This window comes from Camelus dromedarius, chromosome 15 (genome assembly GCF_036321535.1).
Source record: "Camelus dromedarius isolate mCamDro1 chromosome 15, mCamDro1.pat, whole genome shotgun sequence".
Taxonomy (NCBI): domain Eukaryota; kingdom Metazoa; phylum Chordata; class Mammalia; order Artiodactyla; family Camelidae; genus Camelus; species Camelus dromedarius.
This window is the reverse complement of record NC_087450.1, coordinates 51,992,976-52,015,993: the sequence shown is the minus strand read 5'-3', so window position 1 is coordinate 52,015,993 and position 23,018 is coordinate 51,992,976.

Here is a 23,018-nt window from a genome sequence, read left to right as displayed (position 1 = left end):
ATAACATCTGACTCATACTAAGTACTATGGCAATGTATCATAAGATTTTTTAAATAGAGGAAAACAAAATCTCATAATTTGACACCCTAACAGCATTTCCATTAGTATCTTTGTGGAATATATCCCTGCATTTTGTCTTAAGAATAGTTCTATTGAATTACTACAGAAACAAACAATTATAACCAAAAATGAACTAATGATGAGAAAAATGCTGAGCAGTAACTGATAACATTGCCAAAAATGCCCTTTACCATATGGAAAATAACCTTAAATGTTGACCTTGATTGATAAGTGTCTAATTGATGTACATTATTAAGGGCATCTTAGATTTGTTTTAAGTGCTATATTTTTCTAATTATAGAAGAAATGCATCATTGAAAATGTGAAAAATTAGTATAAAAGAAACAGAAATAAACCATATGGACTTGAATAAGCACATATACACAATTACTATTAATATTGGATATATTTTCTTCCACATTTCATATATTTTAAATAAAATTTAGAGTTATGCTGTATATAAAACACATTTTTCTTGTTAATTAAACAAATACTGATGTTTTTATCATGTAATTAAAAATCTTAGGAAAAACTATAGTTTCATACTATTTAAAGATATTATTGGAAGTTTAACCACCTTCCTAGCTTAGACTTTTAGTTAGATGTGACTTTCTATTGTATATAATTAGTTTTGTAATACATTTATCATTCTACATAAATCCTTAAATATGTGATTATTTCCATTAATTAGATACTTGAGAAGACTTCCAACATTCTTACTATCCATCACTAAATTGAATTTCAAAAAAATGGAGAAAGGCCTACATTCCCACCAGGAGCGGGAATTTTCTTGTCCCGTTACCAACATTAAATATTATGATGTATAGGCTTTTTTTTAAGAGTTTTTAAGTTTACAGGTATAAATTTATGCATAGCAATTTTTTGTAAAAAAAAAAAAAAAAAAGACTTTCAAAACTATGGTTACAAATAGACTCTTGGTTCCCATATTGTTTATTTGCATCTTTTCTGTTTTTTTCTCTAAAACCTAGTTTACTAAAAATGCATGTCATGGTAACAAAAAACATTTATTGCGCACTAGAAAATGCATACATAAAAAGGAAACATCTTCCTGTTTCATTCAACCACCACTATTTCCTCTTCCCAAAGGTAATCACTAATAACAATTTCTCAAATATCCTTTCAGAGAAAGAAAAAGAATATACTTGCATTTATATAAAGATCCCTTTTTTTAAAAAGTGCACAAATATGTCATGATACATACTGTTTGCATCTTGCTTGATTCATGTAATGTCTTGGACATCTTTTCATATCAACACATACGTAAGTATGCCCCACTGTTTTTAGCTACCAAGAATATCATAAATTTAAAAAATTAACTTAATGAACAAGAGTGGCATCTGATCATTTAAAGTTTATATTACTTTGATTGTGATTAAATGTTTCTTTTCAGATACTTATTTCCCATTCATATTTCATTGCTTGATGATCTTTACCCAGTATCTATCTGGTGCAAGTAGCTTTAAAAGCCATCTTGGACAAAGTGTCTCACAGAGATTCTGGGACGAATCAACTTCTTTATCCATTCATCCATCAATGAACACTCAGTTTGTTTCCATCTTGGCTATTGTAAATAAATAATGCTGCTACTAACAAGGGTGCAAAAACACCGTCAAGTTAATGTTTTTGTTTCCTTTGAATATATTCTCAGAAGTGGAATTGGCAGATCATGTGGTGGTTCTACTTTAATTTTTTGAGGAGTCTCCATACTGTTTTCCACAGTGGCTGTACCAATTTACAATCCCACCAATAGTACACAAGTGTCCCCTTTTCTCCATGTTCTCAGCAGCATTTCCTATTTCTTGTCTTTTGATGATGACCATTCTATAACAAGCATGAGATGATATCTCATGGTAGTTTTAATTTGCATTTCCCTAATGACTAGAAAGGTTGAACATCTTTTCATGTATCTGTTGGCCTTTTGTATATCTTCTTTGGAAGATATATTCAGGTCCTTTGCCTATGTTTAATTAGGTTATTTGTTTTGGGGACTTTTGTTTGTCTTTTGCTATTGATTTGTATAAATTCTTTATTTATTGTGGACAGCAACCCCTTAGCAGATATATGGATGGAAATATTTTTTCCCATTCTGTAGGTTTTCTTTTCACGTTGTTGATGGTTTCATCTCTGTTATACTTATTCTTGAATCACTGCGAGAAGCAGAGCCCTTCACTAAATCATATTGGACACAGTATATCAAATAAATATATCCTTACATTTTTGCTGTGGCATAACTTTGTTTATCCTGATCAGTAGAATACCCTAGTCAGAAGCCAAAAGGAGGCTTAACAACCAAAAGAGCGTAACAGCAGCTCATAAAAATAAAGCTGTTGGATAAAATAAATAATAACTTGAAAAAATGTAAAGAGCCTAAAGTGATTAAGTTTTTTTTAAATGTTGTAGAATGCCTTGAAAGCAAGCATAGTGATTGTTGAAACTTAGCTTTATTGAGTGAAGAAATATCTCAAATACAAAGCAAAAATACAGAGAGGATGGAAGTCATGAAGAAAAAGATATGAAACTTGAAAACTAGAGTCAAGAGAACTAATGTGCATTAGAAATCCCAGAAGATTACAAAAGATGGAAAGAAATAAATAATAATTAAATAGAAACCAGGAAACGTTTAAAGTTTAAAAAAAACATGTAAGCTACAGACTAAAGATTGAAGGAAAAACATACACACACACACAAATAACCAGGTATATTTTGGCAAAACTGCTGAATTCCAAAAAAAAAATGATGGTTCCTCAAAAAAGTAAAAATAGCTCTACTCTATGATCCAGCAAATCCAGTTCTGGGTATATACTCAAAGAGTTGAAAGCAACATCTCAAGAAGATATTTGTACACTCATGTTCATAGCAGCATTATTCACAAGTGTCAAAATGTGGCAGTAACCCAAGTGTCCAGCTATGGGTGAATGGATATGCAAAATGTGGTAAATGCACACAATGGAATATTATTCAGCCTTAAAAAGAAAGGAGATTTTGACAAAGGTCACGACATGAATGAACCTTGAGAACATTATGCTAAAGGAAATAAAACAGACACAAAAAGATGAATACTTATGATTTCACTTAACACGAGGTACTTAGAGTAATCAAAATCACACAGAAAAAGTAAAATGGTGATTGCTAGGGACTAGCAGGAGGGCAAAAGGGGAGTTATTGTTTGATGGGGGTAGGCTTTTGGCTTTACAAGATGAAAATAGTTTGCAGATGGGTCATGGCTATGGTTACACAGCAGTGAGTGAACTTAATATCATTAAACTGTACACCTAAAAATAATGATAATAAATTTTATGTTATACATGTTTTATCACAATAAATAGAATACAATGATTAAAAACTAAGCCTATATTTGATATTATTTATTAGAAATACAAGTATATATATAACATTTTAGAAAAGAATAACTGTTCCATATCACTTATAGGAATGTCTATAATTTTGATAAGAAAAAAGGTAGTTTGCTAGCATGTATGATATAATTACATTTTAATAAAAGCAACTGGGAACATTTTAATATATCTTATAAATATGAGTGTGGTAGAGGGATGATTTATGTCGCATTTGTATACAAATAGTATTACTTGTTTCAACAACCACAAACTACTATTATAATTTTACAACTAAATACAGAAAATGTAAAAAGTATAATTTTAGTAAAGCCACATTACATAGAAAGGGCTGTAAACCACTGTCTTTCACATTTGGTGAATGTATTTTCCCAGTTTGAATTATACCTTTTAATTGTGTGATAGTATAGAAGTAATTTAAGGTAATAACATATATTATGTTACTGTGTTATTATTATTGTATTATATTAAGATTATTATAATCTTAAATTACTTATACACTACTTACATTGTATATTACTTATTATATATATTATTTTAAAGTATATATATATATATATAAATGTTTAAATATTTTAAATATTTATACCTCCTTGGTATTCTCTGTCATCTGTTGATTTATCCCCATTTATGGAATGCTTGCTATAGTAAAACCAGAATACAAATGTAGTAGACAAACTCTACACAATAAATATCAGTAGCTGTTTAATCAGAAAAATGTGTATTTTAGGGAGGGATCACAAAAAACACACTCACATGTTTTATTTTGCATGAGCTGTTCCCATATTATCTGTGATATTTTGAGGGTTTTTTTTTTTCCCAAATGGAACAAGAAATTGAAACACTTGTATAGCGACTTAAGTGAAGATGCTTTGTAAGGATTCCTTTTATGGTGGGCTGATTGCAGTTATAACCCAAATTTATTCTCACTTTTTTAATATTTATGCCTTTTGCTCTTATAATGACCACAGGCCTACAACATATGATTTGCTTTGGCAAATAGCACAATAAGTAGCCAACAGGCAGTCTTGAAAGGCACATGTACATTTAGGGCTTATTGTCCTACTGTTTTTGGAAACTTGCAACCTTGTGTCAAAGCTGAGACTAGCCTGTGAAGGATAAGAGACCATGTGGAGAGAAGCCCAGTCATTTAAACTGTCCACAGGCAACCCACCAGCTGACTGTAGACACATAAACAAGCCCATTCAAGATCAGCCAAAACTGACCCAGGCAGGAGAATTTCTTCTAGTCCAAACCCAAATTATTTATTTGCAGAATAATTAACTAAATAAATGGTTGCTGTTTTAAGGCATGAAAACTGTTGTTAGTTTATTACATGGGAAACATACACCCAACACATACACCCACACACAATCTTTTATGTTTGCCTTCACCATACCCAATGCAAATATTTTTTTTTTAGTAGCTCTCCTTTAGTTTTCATAGAAACAATAACTTTCTTTTGTCATCCCTATTTTATCATTTTATATAACAATTAATTACATCGTATAAAAATAATGGCAAGTACAACTACCATAAGCAGGTTTGAGAAGAAAACCAACTGATTCCTGGTAATCGTCGAACTGGTTAATGTAGAACAGAAGTGCGTGGGGAAACCTACAGGGTGACCTACAGTCACGAGCATTCATCATGCTGTTGGCATTAAGTAATTGAATTTATCCTGGGTTATGACAACACTTCAGGGGGTCTGTTAGGCTGGAACAGCATTTCCTGTCTGCCTTTGCTGTACCATTAACTTTTAAAAATCTTAACATCACTGTCTCTCTTGTTCCAGCTGGGAACTGAGTTTTCTTAATGACTTTAAGATGATAAGCATGCCAATTCATAATTTATGTCAAGTTACATATGCATTTATAAATGTTTAAAATATTAAAAATTTGAGATGTGCATAATTATATTCTAAAACATTTATCATTGTGGTTTATTAGGTTGCTATTACTCATGATAGGAAGACAATTGTATTGAATCTTGCCATTAATCGTTAAAATATACTAAACTAAAACATCCACAGTCTTAGACAGTGAACAGAGTCAACCCAAGAAATGCTATTCAAATAATTTCCTGAATAAGAACAAATATCACAAAGGTGCTACAACAAACAATATCCCAAGTCTCAGTGGCTTAAAATAGTAGAAGTGTTTTCCTTACTGATGGATGACTTGTTGGCCATAGTTTCTGTTCCATGACATCATTTGGGATCCAGGTATCTTCTATCTTATGGAACTACCATCATCCATGCTTGCTTCTAAAATCTCCATAGAAAAAACCAAGTGAGAGATAGGATACTGTACAACTCCTAACTTTCTCAGTCTCGAAGTGACACATACCACTGCTACTCACATTCCGTGGTCAAAATCTAGTAACATGGCCTCATCTTTTCTGCATTTGAGCTGAGAAATGCGATTTGGTTGTGTGACCAGGAAGAGGAATAGGATTGGTGATCATCTATCCAGTCTTTGCCACAACCATTAAAACTACTTTATCATTCTACAAACCCAAGTGTTTTAAATTTGTGTTTGAATTGAAACAAAGGATTGAAGTCAGGAACAAAGAAATGGTTCTCACAGACGTTAAAGTGACCTGGGCATAGAGATACAGCCAAAGAGTCAGCATTTATTCTTATCTTCAATCTAGGGCTGTAAGAAACTTGAACATATCAATGGCCTTTTCTAGAATTCAGATTCCTTTTTTATATTGGAAATAAGGAATTAATCAATTTCCAATTTTAAAGAGTGATCAGCAAATTGTTCTAGGAATGTTCTGGGATGATGTTGGTGACTGGGAAAGGACTGAAACAGGACCTCAGTTTGGCTCCATGACCTTCCAGATCACTTCTCACATATCTACTGACACCCTGGGCAAAAATTCAATATTCTGGTTTATTAACAACAGGTTTTCTCCTTTCTGTACATATTTCTTCCTAACTTCAAAGCCATAAAGGAAAAGACTTTAAGCATGCCATATATATTTATTCATTCAGCATTCACACAGCGTTTTATAGTGTTTCTGTTTAATTTATATGTCTTTCATTGAGACTCTAGTTTGTGACAGGCTCTATATTGGGAAGTGGGAGTACAGATAAGTAAGCTGTAAATACACCTTTGAAGAACTTAGAGTTTAATCCAAGGGGAAAAAAACCATCTATTCATTCATTTAACAAAGATTTCATGAGCTTCTACTATTCAATCAGGCACTATTCTGGTCAAACTGGTTAGAGGAGCCAGTTAAGCAAATAAATACATCAGTTCCATTGGAGAATGAAAAGTGGTATGGGGGAAAGCAAGCATAAAATGGTGATGGAAGGCTAATTGATTGAGATGTCTCATTGGTACTTGAATTAAAAGAGGATAATGGACATGTCAAGCTCTATAGGCTGAGGGACCATTCAGTAAAAAAATAGGAATGGTCTGGGTAAGTTCAAGAAATGTGAAGAGGCTGAAGAGGCATTCCTGGTGGAGGGAAACTGGAGAAGATAGATTTTCAGCACCTAATCATTGTTCCGCATCCTCTAAGCCTAGGTGCCCAGGGAGAACTGAAAGCTACTAGCTAAAGCTGGGTAAGCAGTTTTCAGACTGTGTTAGGTTGTTATGGCTGTGTGATGGTTAATTTTATATGTCAGCTTGACTGGGCTAAGGGATGCCCAGAGAGCTAGTAGGACAATTATTTCTGGGTGTGTCTGTGAAAGTGTCTTGGAAAGAGATTGAATCAGTAGACTGAGTAAGGAAGATCTGTCCTCACCTGACCACTGCAGGCAAGGATCATTTAATCTGTGAAGGAAGGTGGATTCACTCTTTCTGAGCCAAAAACATCCATTTTCTTCTGCCCTCAGACATCTCTGCTCCTGGCCCTCAGGCTTTCAGGTTCAGATTGGAAGTTAACACCGTCAGCCCCTCCCCTTCCCCCCTGTTCTCAGACCTTTTGACTTGAACTCAATTATACCACTGGTTTTTCTGGTTCTCCAGTTTGCAGGTAGCAGATTTTGGGGCTTCTCGGCCTCTAAAACCACGTGAGGCCATTCCTATTAAAAAGAAGTCCTCTTAACTGTATCTATTTACCTATCCAATTATTTCCTGTTGGGTCTGTTTATCTGGAGAACCGTGACTAATTCGCCACTATGAAGTACCACAGAGTCGGGGGCTTAAATAACAGAAGTTTATTTTCTCATGGTTCTGGAGGCTGCAAGTCCCAGATCAAGGTGTTGGCAGGTTTGGTCTCTTCTGAGACCTCTCCCCTTGGCCTGAAGGTGGCCACCTTCTTCCCGTGTCCTCACACGGTCATCTCACTGTCTGTGTTCTCTGTGTCCTGACTCCTCTCCTTGTAACGACACCACTCATGTTGGTTTATGCAACACCAGTATGACCTCATTTGACTTTAATTACCCAGTTAAAGGCTCTATCTCCATATTTAGTCACATTCTGAGGTACTGAACGTTAAGACTTTTGTTAAGAATTTTGGGGCACAGGGCACACTCCTTAAATAAAATGCACACATTGAGTGGAAGGATTATTTTCTGTTTCAATGTGTAATATTTAGGCGTAGGTGGGTCACCAGGGTGTAATAGGTCCTGAGTCAAAGTGCGGATTTTAAGAGAAATGAGAAATCATTGGAAGTTTGTCATGGTAAGATTTCTTTCTCTCTCTCTTTTTTTTTTTTTTTTTAGAAAGATCATTCTGGTTTCCTTCCGTGTAGAGAATGCATTCTCTGACTACACCAAGGTACATGAGTGTGATCGTAATAGAGGAGATGGCAGGACGTCCTCAGATTCGGGATCTATTTTGAAGTAGAACCAGCAGAACTAGCTAATGGATTAAATGTAGAAATGAGTAGGGAAAAGGCAGCAGGAAGGACACAAATGGCTTGAATCACTGGGTGGAGTTGATGGATGGAGCACAGGCTCTTTCTAACTGTGTGATCTGCAGGAAGTAACTTAATCTCGACGAGTCTCCACTTCCTCTTTTGTAAAATGGAGCTAATATTATTTCCTTCATAAATTGTTTGTAAAGATCAAATTACAGAATGCCTGTACAATGCCTTGCAGAGAGCTTGGCACAGACTAGATCGTCAGTGGACGTTATTGTCAAGTGTCAGCCCCACCAAGATGAAGAAGATCTGTTCATGAAACAGGGGGGAGAGTATCTGATTAAAAGTCCAAATGATAGAAACTGATAAGGGGTGCTCTCTCCATGTTAGAAAAAAGGAAAATCAATGTGGACCAGCATGAGAAAACCTTTCTTGATAGGGTGAATGTTGGGGTGATGTGGAAGACTTGATCAAGACCTCATTCCTGAAGTTTTAACTGGCTTTCCTAAAGTCAGGCAGAAATAGGTCACCCTACATGAGAGAACCCTAGTGATTCTATTCCCTAGCAGATCTTGAATTTGTGAAATAACCTCTCTGAGCTACAGTTGTCTTATAAGTAAAATGGAGATCATACTTGTTGGTCTGTAACCTAGAGCCAGATACTCATTTTGTTTTAAATGTTAGATGATTAACTTTGAAAATTTCAATGTTGATTCAAAAGATAATAAAATAAATTGCAAATTAATGTCTCTAAAGTAAATCACAATTTTAAAGCATCTAACCACACGGATGTACACTGCTCATGTGGGTTTACGATACCGGGCAGTCTCTCGTAGACCTTTCTCCACTGTAGAATCGTGACTTACATTGTATCTTACTTGCCAAACTTTTCTGAATGTGACTTTTTGCTAATATGCTGGATTTGGGGTTAAGTAGCATTATTTTGCCACCTTTCATGTTGTATTTGTGAAAAAAAAGTACTATCTTACTCCTTTGGGTTGTTGTGCTGGTGTAACGTGGATTTAACATCAATAAATATAAAAAAAATTCTCATAGCATTGATAACAACTCATTTATCATTTCTTACAGCATTGGTAACAACTCATTTAAAACGCTGAAAGCTGTTTTAAAAGATCCAAAGAAATATCACAACATTAACTCTCAACAAATATCACATCGTTGTGTCTGAAGGGCTTTACCTATAATTTTAACTGTTGCATAATGATCTAGTCATCTGGAAACCATTACTGAAAATGGTATATTAATCGCAAATATTTAAGGAAACATAATAAAGAAGTAATTGAATAAGGACCCACAATTGTGAAAGAATTGAACCTTACCTACAACACACACCAAGCAGCCAACTACTTTGTTACTTTACTTCTTCAAAAAGTGGTTTGATTTGAGCAACTCTAACAACTCCTAAACTTGAGAACACGTGAGTATCAGTCTACTGTCTCCCATGCTACCCTGGACCCGGTCCCCTTTTCCTCACCTGCCCTTGGCCGGGAGATAATAGCAGCCTCTGAAGGCAGCACTACAGCTTCTAAACCCCAAGTCCACAGCAGGGGTCCCCCTCCATTCAATTCCCCCTGGTCCCAGGCCAAGCGTGAGCTGGAGCTTCTGGGCACCAGGGTAAGGCAGGAACATGTAATGTGAGCCAGAGTGGAGGTCAAGTCTTATTTTCTCTGACTTCGTGCTTGTCGCTCCTTGGGAAACTTCGGTAGGGATGGCTCTCTCCATCACCTAACCAGCGCCCCCACCCTTCTCAGCACAGGTCCCTGTGGGGACCCGAATGCTCCTGGCTGAAGCTGGGAAAGCATTTTTCACACCTTTAAACAAAATGTGCAGATTGAGGGTGGAAGGATTATTTTCCATTACAATATGAAACGTTCTGGCCCGTTTCCCAGAGTTTATAATAGCCCTTGGAAAAGACCTTCCCTCCTGAAGCACAGTGCTAGAAACCAGCTAGAAATGAACTGGGAAGTCTGGACCAGACTTGCTAGGGAGGGAGAGCCCATGCTGATGGGAATATTGGAGCACTGGTCTTGTTACTGCCTTGGCCAAGATCACAAAAATGTTGTTCATATCTGCAGAGTCCATCCACGCCTTTGTCCCCACTCTCGGAGCCCCACAGGGATTGAGATGTTCACTGAGGTTTAACTTTAGGATACTGGGAATCCCAGAGACAGCTAAACACAACAATGAGAAAGCTCTCCATCCATCAATCCTCTCCCTTAATTGTTTGAAGCCAGTTAAAATTGAATTCCCTTATAGACTAATGGCACTAATGACATAAGTCCCAGTGGACTGACACTATTAACATTTATTTCCTGATGCCCCACGGTGCGATGGTTGCGTGCTAGTCATCCTTCCACAGAGTAGTTTAGGGGCACAGGATCCTTCCATCTTCCCAGCACTTGGAATCTTCTACCAGATCCTCTCATTCTGTCTGGAGACAATTCTGTCTGAAGGACCTTGTAGGGGACTTCAGGGCCCAGGCATGGAGGTGGTGGACCTTACCAAACCAACACCATTGGCCAGAACTCAGTCACATGGCCCATCCAACTTCAGGGCTGTCTGCAAAATTTACCACCCCACCTGTCAAAGAAGGAGAAGAAACACATGGATACTGGTGAGCCCGCTTTCTGCTCCATCTCACTGAGAAGGAAAGTGTTAGTCTGGGTTGTCATCAACCCTTACACATCAGTGGGAATGAAAGTTCTCAGATAACGTTGCAATATGGAGAGGAGACTTTGGCGTGCGGGGTCACTGTTGAAATATTATAAAAGATACGTGTATTATCTTTCCTGTTCACTGTCAAACTTTTCTTTAAAAAAGCTTATAGAATGTATTACCCATTGTAATTATATGATACTTATCTGTCTATCCCTCCCAATCTCCAACTTGAGAGTAGAGAGCTTTCTACTAAATTTTGAATCTCCAGCACCTACCCCAAGACCTGAGTTGTAACAGATGCATTATTACTTTTCCATGCTGAGTAACAGATGATCACAAACTTAGTGGCTTAGAACAACGCCCATTTATTATTTTACCACTTCTGAAGGTCAAGTCAAGGTCTGGCTTAACTGGATTCTCTGCTTTGGGGTCTCACCAGGCTTCATTAAAATGTTAAGTCAGATTATTTACTATGTCTGCAAGTCTTCTTCTGCTTTGTAGATGAGTTCATTATTGTTTACCGGGGGATAGTGGGTGGGAGGGGTAAATTTGGGAGTATGAAATTTGTAAATGTTAGCCACTATATATAAAAATAGATTAAAATTTTTCTTCTGTATAGCACAGGGAACTATATTCAATATCTTGTAATAACCTTTAATGAACACAAATATGAAAGCAAATATAAATATGTTTATGCATGACTGGGACACTGGGACATTGTGCTATACACCAGAAGTTGACACATTGTAACTGTAAGTCAGGCTGAATTTTCATCTGAAGGATCAACTGGAGTAGAGCCTGCTTCCAAACTCACTCATGTTGTTGGCAGAATTTATCTCCTATGGTTATAGGACTGTGATCCTGGCTTCTTGCTGGCTGTCAGCCAGGGACCACGCTCAGCTCCTAGAGGCTACTTGGGGTTCCTTGTCACGTGGCCGTCTCACAATGTGGCAGTGTACCTCTTTAAAGCCAAGAAGAGTGAAAGTGTCCAGAGTCAGTCCTCTGGCAAGACAGAGTCATGTAATAGGACATACTCATGTGAGTGGCAGCCCACCACTTTTTACCATATTCTATTGATTAGAGCAAGTCACAGTTCCCACCCACATGCAAGAGAAGGACATTACACGAGGGTGTGAAAACCAGGAGGCAGGAATCACGGGGGCCTTCTTAAAGTCAGTTCTCTGTACAAGCTGCTTTCTAATTTGGCAAGTAGATGAGATGAGGAGGAAAGAACTCTCAAAGAAAGAGGCTGGTTTGAAACAACTTATACTTTGCTCTGAATCTTATTCTTATTACTTAAAAAATGGCAATAATGATGCTCACCTCCTAGGACTAGCAGGCAGTTTAAAACAGAAAACATAGATAAAACATCGAATAAAATGTTAGCAAAAGGAGGTGTCCAGAAAGCCACTTTTTCTCTAATTTGCTGATGACCTTGACAAGTGAAGTCTCCATGCTGGGGCTCAATTACCTCCACTATAAATGAGCAACTTCACTTCAGGAGACTTTCTGGGGGTCACTGCCAACTTGAAAACTCACATCACTGGACAAAGATGATTTGACCCAACAGTGACTTGTACACATTCTCCTCATAAAATAAGAACTTGTAAAAATAAACTGAAGGAAAAGATAAGGGACTTCCCTCCTCACTGAGTCATGGACTTAAGGGGAAAGAATGTATTACTTCTTGGTTATCCAGTTGAAGACATTCTGGAAGTTGATTATGAAAAGCTTAGCCATGTAACATTCTAGATGAAATAATCAGAAATTAGGTCATCTAGTTCATTTTAGGTATTACTGTCTTTTTATCTGCTGGCAGCCTTTAGGGAGAGAACTTGACTTTTTTTTTTTTTTCTAAGTAGCTGTTAATAAAACACAAATTTGTTCAACAGCAACAACTCTATCTCCATTGAAAATAAAAAGAGAAATTTCTAACTTTTTAAAAATCTAGAAATAGAAGCTGACTTGTTTGGTTAATTTGCTTAAATAGGAATCAGTTACCATGCATATTTCATTTGGGAGCAGATACTGGGAAAGAACAAATCAGGATCAAGTCACCACTTGGACTGATAACCATGCTGGCTGAGGGTGCTCTGAATTTGTTGAACTCTCATCTATGAACTTCTCTCTGTCCAACTCTTGTCTGGGCTCCTCTTTATCACACTCAGAAATTCCTGCTCTGTCCCCAGCTCTCCTCCTGGCCATCTGTGTCTGGCACACCCGGGCCATCAAGAGGAATGGTAACAGAATTGCCATTCAGCCTGAGACTGTTTTCCTTTATCCCTTTCTCAAAATGAGGTGTCTGAATGTTCGGGAAATGTGGCCAACCCACTGAATGGGCTCCCCTGAGTGCCTGCTGTCTCTAATGAGGTCACTGTGAACATTTTGAGGGGCCCTCTGAGGTGTTCTGACTCCAGTCAGAATGCCGTAAGTCTCTTAGGTTGAAAATGTACCTGTAGGCATGACTTTGCCTTGAATTCTGAAAGCTGACCCCCTCTGGGAACTAGCCTGGACAATCCTTGAGTCTGCAGGGGTAGGAGACATATGCTTGCTTGAGTGAGCACCCCTGGAACTTCGTGCTCTAGGTGCCTCACGCATCTCATCTAGTCCCAGCCCTGCTGGACAGGGCAGGCAGCTCCTCACTGAGCTGGGTAGAGTGACTGCGTTAGTTTCCCAGGGTACCATGATAAATTACCGTAAACCTGGTGGTTTAACACAAAAGAAACCTTTGGTGTCACAGTTCTGGAGGCCAGAAGTCCAAAACCAAGGTGTCAGCAGGGCCATGCTCCCTCCTAGACTCCAGGAGAGAACCATTCCTTATTCCTTTCAGCTACTAGAAGGCTTCTGGTGGCTCCGGGTGTTCCCTGGTTTGTGGCAATGTAAGTCCAACCTCTGCTTCTGTCTTCACATGACCTTCTTTGTCTGGGTCTTCTCCTATTCTTACAAGGATACCTGTCTCATGAGGGTTTGGGTTTGAGGCTCATCCATATAATTCAGGATGATCTCATTTTGAAATCCTTAATTTAATCCCATCTGTAAGAGCCTTTTCACAAATAAAGTCACATTGACAGGTTATGGGTGGGCGCATACTTTGGGGAGTCATCATTCAACCCTTTGCAGATTGGAATCAAGAAGTTGAAGTCCAGAAATCCAGACATGAGGTACTCTGTGTTGCGTTACTTGTTCAATAAGCCTTTATGGAGTGCTCACTTCTTCCCTGACACTCCTGGCTCCAAGTGTGACGTTCATGAAGATGGCAGAGAGGAAACCCACATGGTCCCCACACCTCCCTAACACAATAGCAAAACAAAAAAATATTTCCACCTCTCTGTATCAAGGAACTTACAATCAACTGGGAAAGATGAAGATGATTAAACAGAATGTTTGGTCCAGGGTGAACGAATGCTAACAGAGGCACACAACACTGGTTTTAAGAATAGGGTGGCTGGTGGAGTTCAAATAACTCACTCCAGTGTTCAAACAGCTCTATTCCATCAATTCTTTGGTCCAATGTTTACTTTTGAAAATATTACTTAAAAAAAAGAGGAGAATCCAGCTGAAGGGGAAAAGTACATGAAAGTCCATCTGATGTGCCAAAAAAAAAAAAAACCCTCACTAATGACTGATTGGAAATGTAATGAAGTAACGAAACAATTTTCACATCATACTCTAAAAATCAGTCTCCACAACTCATCCTTAAATACACAAATTCAACCTATTCTTAGAGTTCCAGTTCAGGCTTGTATCTTCTCGGGAACCCTTCTAGATGACCTGATCCCAGAAGTCACACAATTCTCAGTTCAAGTCACTTCCCGAAAGTACGTTGGTGCTTCTCCAGCAGCGCCTTCCCGCATCTCCCGTCTCAGTACGCAGCTCCGCTGTCCCATGCTGCAGCAAGTTCTGCAGACTCTGCCCCCTAATGCTTCCGGATTCTGTCCCCTTCACTGTTAGCATCCAGTCCGGAACACCATGGTTTCTTGTCTGAGCATTATGATACCCTCCTAATTAGCCTCCTTTCTCCTCTACTATCCGTTCTCTGCAAGTCAGGAGCTGTGATGTCTTGAAACACAAACTCTTGCTCTCAGTCTCTCCAATGGCTTTCTATTACACCCACAATAAAACTCTAACTCCCTCCCCTGGCCTAAGGGCTCTGGGATGACCTTGCCCACCCAGTCCTCTCTGAAATAACCTTTCATCCCTCTCCTTTTTGCAACCTAAGTCCCAGCCACAGTGACTCTATTTCTGTTTCTTGAATGAACAAAGCTGGTCCTTGCCTGAGGACCCATTTACCTTTCCGGGTCTGTCTGAACAGTCTCAGCCAGAGCATCTCTTCCTGAGTGAGACTTTCCCTCATCTCTCAGTCTGAATTATTTCCACCCTCACTCACCCTGTGTCATTCATCCTCTATCACACAGCTCTGCACTCATTTCTCCATTGCTATCGAGAACTAAAATAAACTTCATTTGTTGCTATTTGTATTGCCTATTTGCTCCCTCTAGAATATTGATTTCATGAGAACCGGGACCTTATCTGTGTTTTCACCATTGTATCTCCATGTCTAGATCAGTCTTACACATACAGCAGATGCCCAAAAAATATTTGCTCGATGACTCGATAATGAGTGCAAGTTGTCTATTATTCTTGATGCTTAAATATTAATTGTGTCTTTTTAATATAAACTCTATGAGAGAGTCAGTTTATTGTTCTTCACACACAGCTGAACACAATTGTTAACAAACATAAATACACACTTAGCTACTTTGGCAAGAGGGAAAAGGAGCAGAGTTCTAGGTTTCCTGCTGAGCATCCTTTGGGCCTCTCTAATGTTTTAGAGACTCCATCCTTGGTCTACTGTCCTTTGTTGTTTATTCAATGAGATAAGGCAGTTTCTAGTGAAGAGTGCCTGTTTCTCCTTCAACAAGTGCAGACTGGGTCTGAACGGGTCTCTCCTTCTATCTTTCTGGTTCCCTGGCTCCACGTCTTCCATGTCTAAGTCTCTTACACATCACAAAGAGACCCACCCCACAAATGCCTCTCAAGCTGTCACCTATAGAAATAAGGAACACAAACAAAAAAAAAAAAATGTGCTGGCAATGACTGCGCTCTGGAAGAGCTCACTGTGCTCTGCTGAAAGACACCCGACCAGACGCTTCAACCTTGACTTTGCAGAAACATTTGCCAGTTCTCTTTAACGGCCATCATCATTGCATTCATATGGTACTTTTATAAGGACTGTCTACTTATGGCCAAAGGAGATCGTCTCCATATCTCTTTCTGCTGTCAGTGCGTCCCTGAAACTAACAAGATTTGTGAACGACGTACCTCAGGATACGGGGTTGGAGTAGCCTGGGTCAGACAGACTCTGCTCTCTGTGTGAAGTAATCCTATCTGTGTGCTCGAGGTTTAAAGCTGACCCTCATTAATCATGGCTCCGGCTCCCTCAGACACTCGAGTTGATCTATCCCCCCCTTCCCCCCAAGCGACCATCCATATAGACCCCCAGATAAGTTATTTATTCCTGAAGTGACTTGATCTGGCATCGCCCAGCCTTCTCTAACCTCCTGTGTATGAAAGAGAGAATGAATGACTTAAACAACATCAAAGTGTTGTTTTACTTTCCATATAGTCATTAACTTTAAATGTTCCCAAACTAATAGTCCAAGACATTGTAAAGAGGTAATAAGTTCAAAGGAACATAAAACATAAAGCAGAACTCCGGAGTCATTGAAAGTATTTTCTCTAAATGTGTGCAAGCCTTCAAGGCTGCTAGGCAAAGGAACCTGGATCGGCATTTTGGCGGGCGCTGAAAAGAAGTTCCCCCAGCGGAGTGTGTAAGCGAGTTGCCAGGCCAACCTCTGTGAGAGCAGAAGCATGTCTTCAGAGGATCTGCTTTTCCAAAGAAGGCTGCACCGAGCTGGCTCATTCCTCCTTCAATTAAAGGTCAATTTGTCTCTTTCTTTAAATCCCTCTTTCCTTGTTTGGATCTGTGGGCTCTAGGTCAACATAGGGAGGGTTGGTCTACTGCTCTACAAAATAGCGTGTCTCTGTATAGGAGAAAATTACCAATGGATTAAGTTCTATAAACTGAAGATCCAAGTTCCCGTTGTAAAATCACTTGTCATTGAGTTACATAGAGTGTGGGGTGGAAGATCAGAGCCCTAGATGTTGCTCTGAAACATCAGAGCTAAAAAGCTGATTTTTCTCCCTTTCTTCCAGCAGAGCACATCCTTTGAGAAAGCCCCAAGGCAATGGAGTTTTCCACGCTTCTGGAGATGAAGTGCTTCTAGGATTGCTCACATCTTTAGAGTCGCACAGTTTTCCATCACACGGGACTGCCGCGGATTTTGCATTCCAGCCTCACATCCTGGGCAGAGATTTACAACCTAAAAAGAACATGGGTGACTTTTATTTCAAATAAAAGACAAGGAAACTCAAGGCTATTTTAATTGTCCTACCTTCCTTTCCATATTTCCTTCTCCTCTTTCGTGACGTCCAGACTTTTTTTTGTATACTCAAAAATCACAAGAAGCCAACTATGTCTTATTCCACTTATTTCTCACTCAACATTGTACCTTGGGTATTTAATTCCTGCTGTGTAATTTTCGTAAGAGTCATTTTAATGACTATTTAAATTTCCATTGAATATGTGCCCTTGAATTCACTTAACTATCTATTACTGGATATTTAAATTGTTTTCAAACGTTTTACTGATTAATGATAACTCAGTAATAAACACTTTACTGTAAATAGATTTCTTCTTTCAAGGGAAGTATGCCATCTAGGATGGAACCTTTATAATGGGATTGTCAGTTGCAGCATGTAACATTTTTATAGCCCTTGATAGGGCTATAAAACACAGAACACTTTGCTCACTTACGGGATTCACCTGGCATTGCTCAGGCACCACTTCACCACACCCACACCCACACCCACATTAGACCTGGTAGAGATGGAATTATTGGGCATCCCAGAGACTTGAAACTGTAACAAGCACTGACCAAAACCAAAACCTATGACAAGCTGAATCTAGTCCAATGGAAAACGATGCACAGATACAACTGAATAAGAGTGTTGCTTTCATCAGGTTTTTATCACTGTATTTCTTGAAAATATTATATTATAATATTATAAAAGGAAATATATAACTTACTACAACACATTTTGAAATTTGGGGGAAAGAAATAAAAATCACTCATGCCGCTGCCACTTGGATCATTATTATTAATAATCTTAATTTTATTTATTATGAATAATCATTAATATTTTGGAGCATTATTAGTATGTGATTATTGTTCTGTGCACATACTGTAAAAACAAAAATCAAATCAAACAGAATATGTTGGGTTTCAATCTTCTTTTTTTTTTTACTAAATAATATATGAACAATACATATGTAATAAACATTTTTATCACAATATCTATCATTTACAGTGTCTAGTTAAATGTATCATATGAATATATCAAATCTCCTATGTAGCCATGTAACTTATTTCAAACTTTTATCTACAACAATTAACACTGCTGCAGTAATTACCATTCTAGTGAATATACCCCAGGACAAAATTTTGATAGTGTCCGAAAGGAAATTTTAATATAAAATTTCTAGATTAAAGTGTAAGCGTATTGCTAAGGCTTGTGATGAATAGTCACAAACTGCCCTTCAGAAATGCTGCCCCACAAAAGTGTATGAGACAATCTATTTTCTAGACCCTCACCAACAAGGCACAGCATCATTTTAAAAAAAATCATTTCAAATTTGACTGACAAACATGATATTGCTTGACTTTGATTTGCATTTTTGATCATTTGTGAATTTAGCCTTCTGTTTTCTGACATGTATTTGAATGTGCGTATTTTGTGTGTGTACTCATGTCCTTTACCTGTTTTCCTATTGCTAACTTCTCTCCTATTTCAACTTCAAAATGCCTGGAATGAAACAGTCTTCAGGTTATTGTAAGCACTTGGGGGTCCTACACGAAGTGGGTATTGGGGCATTTTACACCCTCTGGCTTTTTCCTGCAGAGATTCTGGCCCTGAACCTCCTCAGCTCCTCTGTGATGCTCTGACTTATGCATGGAGTTAATGCTAGGCTTGAGAAGGAGGCTAAAAATTCTGAGCTTATTCTGGGAGAGGAACCAGAATACCCATTCAGAGAGTGTCATGAAATGAGACTTGAAAATTAACTTGTGCTAGATCATAAAAGGCATTGAATACCAAGGTTTTAGACTCTTTTTGGTCAGCAATAGGGAGACGGAGAGAAGTTTAGCGCAGGAAAAAGACCGACGAAGAAATGTGTTTTGGAGAGTATCCAGCAGGTGGCACCATTGTAACATGTCTTCTGCCCAAGGGCTTCTCCTAGCAGCTTGTACTTTGCAGCTAAAGTCCACGTGTGAAAATGTACCTTTTCCAAAATACTCAGATAGAATGGTCTAGATCATTCTAGTGGACTAGACTGAGGTGTATTTCCCTAAAAGCTCAAGGAATTCTTACACAGCTGCTCTTTCCTTTTTTTGGTGGTTGTTGTTTTCTTAATAATATTCATCCTTTCCCTCGGAGCCTGTTTGTTTTTCGTTCATGCATCTCTAGTACCTCCTGGAAGACCAGACACTTGGATGAAAAGAGTTTTCTCAAGGGCTCAGGCCAGTGCTGGGCTTCACAGATCCCAAAGCAAGAAACAAGTTTCCTGCGTTGCCGTCAGTGCTTTCATGTGTGTTAGGCTATTTCTTCAAATATCAAATGCTGTTTCTGACCGATTATTATTGGTCTGTTTAATGAAGGCTAGAGTAGTAACTTTCAACTCTGAAACACTGTGAAAAATTATTAGTGCAGGAAGAGAGCTGTACCCTGAACAAGTCACTAAGTTATGGTCCGTTTCTTCATTCTTACCAGACACACAGGAATAAGTCCAAATGACGAGATTCTCATTTTCTTCCATAAAATTCTTCATACCAATTAAAAGGTAATGACAGAATACTGCGTATTGGGTTATCTTGAGATATTTGAGAGTTCCTCCATTATTCTAAGAGCTATTTTAAGATTTGTATCATCTTTTGTCATTTGATTCGATTTATTTGAAACATCTCCACTTACATTAAAAAAAAAAAAAAGAAATTCAGGTCAAACGATTAGAGTCCAAATGTTTTCCACTGAAACCTCAGTGGATCCCCTCTGAATGACAGCGAGGCACATGTTTGTAGTCTGGAATCTGGCAGCAAGGAGCGTGAGTGGTGATGGTCAAGATGTTCTGGTTCAGAAGTTAGAAAATAAATAATTCCTGAGAGGAAGGATTCTTGGGCTCTGGGCAGCTGATACGGCAATAAAATAAATAGGCAGTAAATGACACTTCCTGTTTTGAGAGTTCGCATTTCATATTGGCAAAGCGCATCTCTTAAAGTCAATCTCATGCTTCCATAAATAAACCTGGCACCTTTTTAAACACTTTTCCATCTGCTTCAGAATGAGGAGCGCTTTATTGAATACACCTCGGGGAGTCCCCGGAATGGGAAAAGACTACTTGTGAGGAACACACCATTGCAGTTGGCCTGCGCCCAGAGAAGCCATCAGGAGATTGTTTGAGTTCAAACCGTTGTAACAAGACCCTGATGGTGTTTCCCCAACCGCCTTCGCTTCTGCTCGAGGGTGTCAGGGTTGGAGCTCCGCACCAGGAGGAGCCAGGAGTGGTCTTAGGTTGCGTCCAGATCGGACGTGATTGCAGCAGTCTCTCTTCTAGTACCCGGGGTCGATCTCACCCAGCTCCTGACATCCTTGCCAACCTATTAACCCCGTTTCCTAGGACGGATGGAAAAGCTTTATCACCCACCTACACCAGAACCCAGGGGAAGACGCCTGGTGTCCAGACACTAGCGAATCTGGGGGTCTTCTTTGGGTTCATGGCAGTTAGCCCTGTGCTTGTCCACTTGCTGGTAGAAATCACGGCGGCTATCACAGAGAATGGTTCAAGTCCTAGTTTTGCTGTTAACTAGGTGACCTCCTACAGGTAAGGAGTTCACCGTAGCCTCAGAGTCTTGTAAGAAAAAGTTAAGTCAGACCCAAGAAATCAGTTGGTACGGGGCCTGGCGCCAAATAAGGCATCTGTAGACATTAGCTATGTTTATTATTCAGCTTTGCCCGGTCATCTTGTTTTGTGAAGCGAGGACTGGGGACAGCCTGACTCAGGGGGCCAGGAGAGGGAGGTAACAGTCCACATCTCCAGTTCCCACATGAGACAATTATTAAATAAAGGCTATTTCCCTAAATGACTTTTTCACATCCTCTAATTTAACCCTTATAGCAGCTTTTAATATTTCTGTCTTGCAGATAAATAAACAGAAGCTCAGAAATACTCTTTAATGTTATCAAACCTGAAACACCAGTGACTGGAAGGCATGTCATTATTTTAGGCGACAGCGCCACCCAAGGAAATCAAAGCCCCTGACCATTCTAACTGGGAGACTTCGCCAGTAGCACAGCACGTCAAAATCGCAGAGATTTTTAAACACAAGGGCAAATGCGCCTTTAAAACTAACGAAAAATAGTTAGAAACTTGCCTGACCTCAGGCAGTGAGCGGCAGAGGCAGAATTTGAACGCAGGGAACAATGAGTCTAAGTGAAGGTCCCATCATTCTTGCCAGCCGCTGTCCACCCTCAGTGCCAGGCTCCGGGTGGCTCTGCCCTCCTCTGGCCGCCCTGCTTTGCTGCCCTAGGGCGGCCTTACCTTCCCCCAACTCCAGCTCCAGCTTGGAGCCCCTAGAACAGGGAAGGACAGACTCAAGGGCACTGAGACGAGCAGAAGGTGGAAACTGCTGATTGCTGCCTGGAGTCTCCAAGGGGCGGTTTGTACTCAACAAATGACCTTATTCCTGCATTACTGCTGCTACCAGCTTGCAAGCCTGTGATTGGGTTGGATTGTTGATTGGAGTTGGTTTCAGGTCTGTCGGATCCCCTTTTTCTGTATCCAACACAGGCCCATCTTTCTCCTGGAGTGTATGAGGCTAGGTGCTCTTGAGTACAACTGGAGATCAAAGTTCCTCCTCAGATGAAAAGTTTCATCTTTGACTTTTGTTCTTCTATGAAATAAGTTGCCTCAACTCCTTCATGGCTTCTGGTAAAATGGCATGGAGAGAATTAGAACTTGGGCTGCGGGTTCCAAAGTAAGGATATATCTGAAGATAAAGCAAGTCAATGCTCTATTGCTACAAAATGCTGTCACTACAGAAACAGAACGAGGGGTCCACTTACATGTCATTGAACTCTGACAGATTTTGCTAAGATTGAAAGGTGACTAGGAAACGATGCTGTCCCTTGGAGGAAGCATGACCGGACTAGGTGGACCTTCTGCTCCACCACGGGCCAGTGCCGGGACTTCAGTGAGTCAGTTCTCTTACTTGAATCTCAGCTTCCCCATCTCTCATTCAAGGAGTTGAACTGGGTCCTCTTTCTAATCCCTCTCGCCTCTGACACTCTGGTTCTCAGACATTTCTCATCTTACTAGGTTGGCACCACCATTATTTATTGCATTTTGACTCTGCCCTCAAAACCCAAAATGTCCTGGGAGTCACAATATTTTTAAACCTTTCATGGTATCAATGGAATCTTGAAACAGCCCAGGGTCTTTTCTTAGGCAATTTGTCCTCCCATTTGCTTCAGGAAACCTGGTCTCTGTGCTTCGTCCAGATGGCCATAGAGTGATTTTCCATTCCTGCTTGCCTTGACAAGCATCTCACATCCTGTGATGCAAGAGCAAGAACCACAGATCAAATCCCAGCCACAGCTTTCCAGGCTGCCTAGGCCTCTTGGGGCAGCAGGACATCTTCCTAGTGGCTTTGTGCAAAGCTAGATCCTGTGCCCAATGTTCGTCTGTCTTCTGGGAACTCACCACGCCTTTGTACACAATTCTACCCCATCATGTGTGATCTTTTATTTCCACATTGGTTTCCCCAAATAGACTGTCAGCTGCTCACAGGTCTAGAATATGCCTGATGTATCTGTATCCACAGAGTCAGATGGTGTGGATGCAGTGCCTTGGCATTGCCATGGGGGAGTTCAGTGAGGGCCTGAACGTGAAACTTCCTTTGCTGGCAAGGA